We start from the raw sequence: 6635 nt of genomic DNA, 5'->3' as shown, positions 1-6635 counted from the left end.
AAAAAAAAAAAAAAAAAAAAAAAAAAAGACGTATGTGGTAAACCAACAACTGTCTTAGTGAAAGTGTAATCTGTTTCCAGACACTCAAGAAGTTTGTTTAGATGTCTGGCCAGCTGCGTTTAATGAAATTTTAATGGTGGTGTCACTTCAAAAAAAACCACCACTTCCTGGCCAGGCGTGGTGGCTCACGCTTGCAATCCCAACACTTTGGGAGGCCGACGCAGGCGGATCACCTGAGGTCGGGAGTTTGAGACCAGCCTGACCAACATGGAGAAACACCGTCTCTACTAAAAATACAAAATTAGCCGGGCGTGGTGGCGCATGCCTGTAATCCCAGCTACTCAGGAGGCTGAGGCAGGAGAATCACTTGAACCCTGGAGGCAGAGGTTGCAGTGACCCGAGATTGCGCCATTGCACTCCAGCCTGGGCAACAAGAGCAAAAGAAACAAACAGGCCGGGCGCGGTGGCTCAAGCCTGTAATCCCAGCACTTTGGGAGGCCGAGGCGGGTGGATCACGAGGTCAAGAGATCGAGACCATCCTGGTCAACATGGTGAAACCCCGTCTCTACTAAAAATACAAAAAAAAAAAAACATTAGCTGGGCATGGTGGTGTGTGCCTGTAATCCCAGCTACTCAGGAGGCTGAGGCAGGAGAATTGCCTGAACCCGGGAGGTGGAGGTTGCAGTGAGCCGAGATCGCGCCATTGCACTCCAGCCTGGGTAACAAGAGCGAAACTCCGTCTCAAAAAAAAAAAAAAAAAAAAAGGTCAAGGAATTGAGACCATCTTGGCCACCATGGTAAAACCCTGTTTCTACTAAAAATAGAAAAATTAGCCGGGCATGATGGCACGCTCCTGTTATCCCAGCTACTCGGGAGGCTGAGGCAGGGGAATTGCTTGAACCCAGGAGGCGGAGGTTGCAGTGAGCCAAGACTGAGCTACTGCACTCTAACCTGGGCGACAGAGCATCTCAAAAACAAAGAAACAAAACAAAACCACTTCAGTGGCTCCAAATTGTAATACAGAATAAAATCTAAACTTTAAACATTTAGAACATTATTCAAAGCCATTGCAATCTAGAATTAGTCTTCTTCACCTGTAATCTCAGCGCTTTGGGAGGCCAAGGCAGGAGGATCATTGAGTTCAGGAGTTTGAGAGCAGCCTGGGCAACATGGCAAAACCCCATTCAAAAAATTAGCTGGCTGTAATCCCAGCACTTTGGGAGGCCGAGGCCGGTGGATCACGAGGTCAAGAGATCAAGACCATCCTGGTCAACATGGTGAAACCCCGTCTCTACAAAAAAATACAAAAAATCAGCTGGGCATGGTGGCGCGTGCCTGTAATCCCATCTACTCAGGAGGCTGAGGCAGGAGAATTGCCTGAACCCAGGAGGCGGAGGTTGCGGTGAGCCGAGATCGCGCCATTGCACTCCAGCCTGGGTAACAAGAGCGAAACTCCAACTCAAAAAAAAAAAAAAAAATTAGCTGGGTGTGGTGGCACACACCTGTAGTCCCAGCTACCTGAGAGACTAAGGTGGGAGAATCACCTGAGCCCAGGAAGTAGAGGTTGCAGTGAGCTGTGATTATGACACCGCTCTTAGGTAAGAGTAAGACACTGTCTCAAAAAAAAATTCATCTCTTCAGCCACTCTGAATTTTATCTGCATAAACACACACATAACATTGGAAATGTATAAACACACACATAATGTATCCTTACTCTGCCCCCTATCCTGTGCTAAATTGTTTTGCTCACATTATTTCATTTAATCCTCACAATAATGTTGTGGGGTAGGAGCTGTTTTGGCCCCCACTGTACCGATGAAGAATCTGAGGCTCAGACAGTTGGAAGTTGAAAGCCGGGCACTGGGATTCAAGAGCCCAGGCTCCATATTCTCTGCAGCATCGGTGCTCCCAGCGCCTAAAAGGTATTTTGCCCAGAGCAGACACAACTGACTGTTGACTGGGCTGCCGGGGTGTTTGGGCGGCAAGAAGCCTCTGTCCTACCACCTGGCAGAACCAGTTTCTTTGCCAGAAGGTCAGAGTCAGGATACCCTAGGGGAAAGCACTGTTACAACTTTTACCACATCCCAGACTCCCAGCATCCTCTCCAGCCTCATCATTCATTAGTATTTACCAAGTGCCCTCAACAGCTCAGAACTGAAGAGAAGTTAAAATAAACCCCCATTTTTGGGACATCTGATACAGCCTCTGCCAGTCCCACGTGGTCTTTAAACTCAGATCCACCAGCACAATCCAATTAGTGGTTCTCAATTTAAATAGGAAAATGTTGATGCCAACAAACAGCTCTCAGGATATAGCTCATCTAGACTGGAAGCCAAACGCAAAATAAATACATGGATGTTTAATACAAAATATTTAGCAAAGATTTATCTGGTGCCTACTTTGTGCCAGGCACTATGCCATGCCCTGGGGATACAACAGTGAAGGAGGCTCCATCCTGGCCCTAAAGGAACCCAAAAACTGATTCCTTTACTGTTTATCAGAGGGGGAAACTGGTGTCTGGTGAGATTCATTCCCTCCCTTCTTCCCCTGAGAGTCAAAATCAGGCAATGCCAAAATCAACCGGCTAACCCCAGTAAGGAGGTGCAGGTTACAAACATTGTGAGTGGACCCTGCAAATAAAGTAGAAAAGGAGGGAGACTCTCACAACTTGCTAAAATTGTTTCACTGGAGGATCTGTTTTGAGCTATGTATCAGTGGCAGCCAAAATCAACAAAATCATTAGGAAAGCATTATCTACCTAATCTGTAAAGCAGAAGTGGAGCCAAAAAAAAAAATGTGTTTCTGGGCCGGTCAAGGTGGCTCACGCTTGTATCCCAGCACTTCAGGAGGCCGAGGCGGTCAGATCACCTGAGGTCAGTAGTTCGAGACCAGCCTGTCGAACATGGTGGAAACCCTGTTTCTACTAAAAATACAGAAAAACAGCTGGCATGGTGGCGTGCGTCTGTAATCCCAGTTACTTGGGAGGCCGAGGCAGAAGAATCACTTGAACCCGGGAGGCGAGATCGCACCATTGCACTCCAGCTTGGGCGACAAGAGCGAAACTCCGTCTCAAAAAAAAAAAATAAATAAATAAACTGTGTTTGAAAGCCCAGCTTTCGGGTAGAAACAAGTTGTAGGCTGAGGCATACAACCCCACCTGTGCCAGGGTGGTTGGAGCAATCACTCGGGTTTGCCATGGCTTTGGAATAAGTCTATAGTAGAATCAACTGGTTTTCAGGCTGAGTCTCAGTTTCTTCATCTGTAGAATGGCAGTCCTCCCTGTCTTGTAGAGCTCATGGTAGGAGCCAATGAAATAATGAAAGTAAAGCATTTTATGATGTAGATTTATAATATACCTGTAATCCCAGCAATTTGGGAGGGAAAGGTAAGAGGATCACTTGAGCCCAGGAGTTCAGGACCAGCCTGGGCAACATGGTGAAACCCCATCTCTACAAAAAATACAGAAATTAGCTGGGGGTAGGGGATGGTATGCCCCTGTGGTCCCAGCTACTTGGGAGACTGAGGTGGGAGAATTGCTTGAGCCCAGGATGTCGAGACTGCAGTGAGCCATGGTCACACCATTATTCTCCAGCCTGGGCAACAGAGCAAGACCCTGTCTCAAAAATAAATAAACAGAACGTGCTAAAAATGTTAGGTGCCATTAGTAATATCCCCCAACTCCACCCCTCCCCTATCATGTTCATTTCAAAACAAAAGCTGGTTTGGTTATTTTTCTCCTTCAAGTTCATATATGAAATCAGATGGTCAACTTTGAATGTTCGCAGGTCTGTCAGCTCAGGGCTTAATTCAGTTTGAAGAAGAAAGCAAATTCTTGGAACCTGCCAGAAGAGTGAAAGGGAGCACCTGCCCAATGTTTCGATGTGCCTCAGAGCTCTGATCTTGTTGCCAGACTGATTGCAAAACACACACCCCTCGCCATGCCATGAATTCATTTCCTGGGGAAGCATCTGCTGCCTCCCTGCTTGCTCAGACCTTCCTGAGAAGGGTCAAATCTGTTCTTAAGCACTGCTGCCATTTTGGTGTAATTACTAAATGGGGCATAGGAAGTCAATGCGGAACTCCCATGCATTCTGTTGACGCTCATCCAGGGGTCCAACCTTTAAGACCCTTAAAGGATTCTGATGCCCGGATCCCATCCCAGAATCAGAATCTTTGAGCATAGGGGTGTGGCTTTTCCAATCCAGCTGATTCCAGTGTCTCACTCTAGTTGAGAATCACTGCTTTCAGTTTTACTAAGGGCAATCCCCTGGTCTGAAGGCATGTTTATGAAGGAGACTCCCTTTGTCCTAATACCAAGTATTATCACCAACTTTGAGAATCACATAGGACAAAGAAGTCAGAAACTAGCTCTTGAACACCCAGAGGTATTTAGATTAGCTTTTCTTTCTTTTTTTTTTTTAATTTTTTATATATAAATAAAAAATATGAACGCTTCACGAATTTGCGTGTCGTCCTTGTGCAGGGGCCATGCTAACCTTCTCTGTGTCTTTCCAATTTTAGTATATGTGCTGCCAAAGCGAGCACTTAAATTAACTTTTAAAAGCATTTTTCATGCAGGTGGACTCCCAAGCTTGGCCATGGGGTTCCTTGCTAGTTTGTTGACACCACCTGTCTAATTCTTGGCTCACTCCAGGGTCTTGGCCCCAGTCCCCAGGCCAGAAGCTGGCTGAACAGAGAGACAGTCAGCTATCTTGAGAGAAATGGCTGAAACAGATTGAGACTGATACTTACATTGGTAGGAAGAGGAAATCTGGAAGACCCACTGCTCATCCCCCCAAAAATAATGGTATATTGAAGCCATCTACTTATATGTAAAACCATAACAATGCCTATCCCCCAACTAGTCACACCCATGGCATGAGAGACACGCCATTCCCCAGCCCAGAAATAATGGGAGGCTGTAAAGAGAATCAAAGGAGACATGAAACCACTGAAGCTCCCACACAGTGTTTGCTTGACAGCATTCTCCGGATTCCTGCAAAATATGCTTGCTTTATTGCTTTCTACCTTTTTTTCTTTGTGTGTGTGTGTGTGTGCGTGTGTATGTATGTATGTGTGTGTGTGGTGTATGTGTGTGTTTTTTGAGATGGAGTCTAGGTCTGTCACCCAAGCTGGAGTATAGTGGTGTAATCTCGGCTCATTGCAACCTCTGCCTCCTGGGTTCAAGTGATTCTTCTGCTTCAGCCTCCAGAGCACCTGGGACTACAGGTGCCCACCATCACACCTGGCTAATTTTTGTATTTTTAATAGAGATGGGGTTTCACTTTGTTGGCCAGACTTCAAGTGATCTGCCTGCCTTGGCCTCTCAAAGTGCTGGGATCACAGGCGTGAGCCACCACGCCCAGCCTCTGTTGGCATTTTCACAGGTGGAAAACCGAACTTCAGAGCCACTGTGCCTGCCTCTGTTTTGTTTTTTGTTTGTTTTTTTGAGATAGAGTCTCGCTCTATCACCAGGCTAGAGTGCAGTCGTGGGATCTCGGCTCACTGCAACCTCCAACTGCCTGGTTCAAGCGATTCTCCTGCATTAGCCTCCTGAGTAGCTGGGAATACAGGTGCATGCCACCACGCCTGGCTGATTTTCAAATTTTTCATTGAGACCGGGTTTCACCACGTTGGCCAGAATGGTCTCAATCTCTTAACCTCGTGATCTACCCACCTCAGCCCCCCAAAGTGCTGGGATTACAGGCGTGAGCCACTGAGCCCTGCACCTTTTTTTACTTTTTAAACTCTGTATAGGCTGGGCATGGTGGCTCACTCCTATAATCCCAGCACTTTGGAGGCCAAGGCAGGTGGATCACATGAGGTCGGGAGCTCAAGACCCGCCTGACCAATATGGTGAAACCCCATCTTAAAAAAAATAAAATAAAAAAGATAAACTCAGTATATTGTGATCATGTTTCCATGTATATACACATTCATCGTTGTTAACTATATTTTATGTTATGACCATTTGTGATTAATTTTACTATTCTCCACTGTTATTTCCAATTTTTTGCTATTATATGCTGAGTTGGATGTCCCTATAAATAAATCTTCATTTCTGTAAATAAATTTCCTTTAAATAAATTCCTAGGGATGGAAGTACTAGGTCACAAGGTAAATCTATAAGTAAGACTTTTGATACATATTACCAAATACCTTCTAGAAATTATGTATCCGTATATGCTCCCACCATCAAGCTAAAAGTCAGCCCCAAGCTTCTGGCATTGAGATACCGTTCTCCATCCTATTGTGGCTGCTTCTCTGACATTGGATCTGTAAGAAGAGTTGGTGAATTTACACTGCCGAATTTCTTTGTTTAGTTTGTTTGTTTGTTTGTTTGTTTTTTTCAGACAGAGTTTCGTTCTTGTTACCCAGGCTGTAGTGCAATGGCGCGATCTCGGCTCACCGCAACCTCCGACTCCTGGGTTCAGGCAATTCTCCTGCCTCAGCCTCCTGAGTAGCTGGGATTACAGGCACGCGCCACCATGCCCAGCTAATTTTTTGTATTTTTAGTAGAGACGGGGTTTCACCGTGTTGACCAGGATGGTCTCGATCTCTTGACCTCGTGATCCACCTGCCTCGGCCTCCCAAAGTGCTGGGATTACAGGCTTGAGCCACCGCGCCCGGCCT

General features: G+C 46.0%; 1 non-coding gene across 1 annotated transcript; it reads right to left on the bottom strand.

Moving 5' to 3' along the window:
• Nucleotides 1–4440: 4440 nt before the first annotated feature.
• Nucleotides 4441–4547, bottom strand: LOC116547309. The gene has a single exon (XR_004267023.1). It is a non-coding gene; the product is annotated as a U6 spliceosomal RNA (small nuclear RNA).
• Between the last annotated feature and the right edge of the window lie 2088 nt (nucleotides 4548–6635).

Source organism: Sapajus apella, unplaced genomic scaffold (assembly GCF_009761245.1).
Source record: "Sapajus apella isolate SASKATOON/1434 unplaced genomic scaffold, GSC_monkey_1.0 scaffold2631, whole genome shotgun sequence".
NCBI classification, from domain to species: domain Eukaryota; kingdom Metazoa; phylum Chordata; class Mammalia; order Primates; family Cebidae; genus Sapajus; species Sapajus apella.
This window is presented reverse-complemented; position numbering and strand designations above follow the sequence as displayed.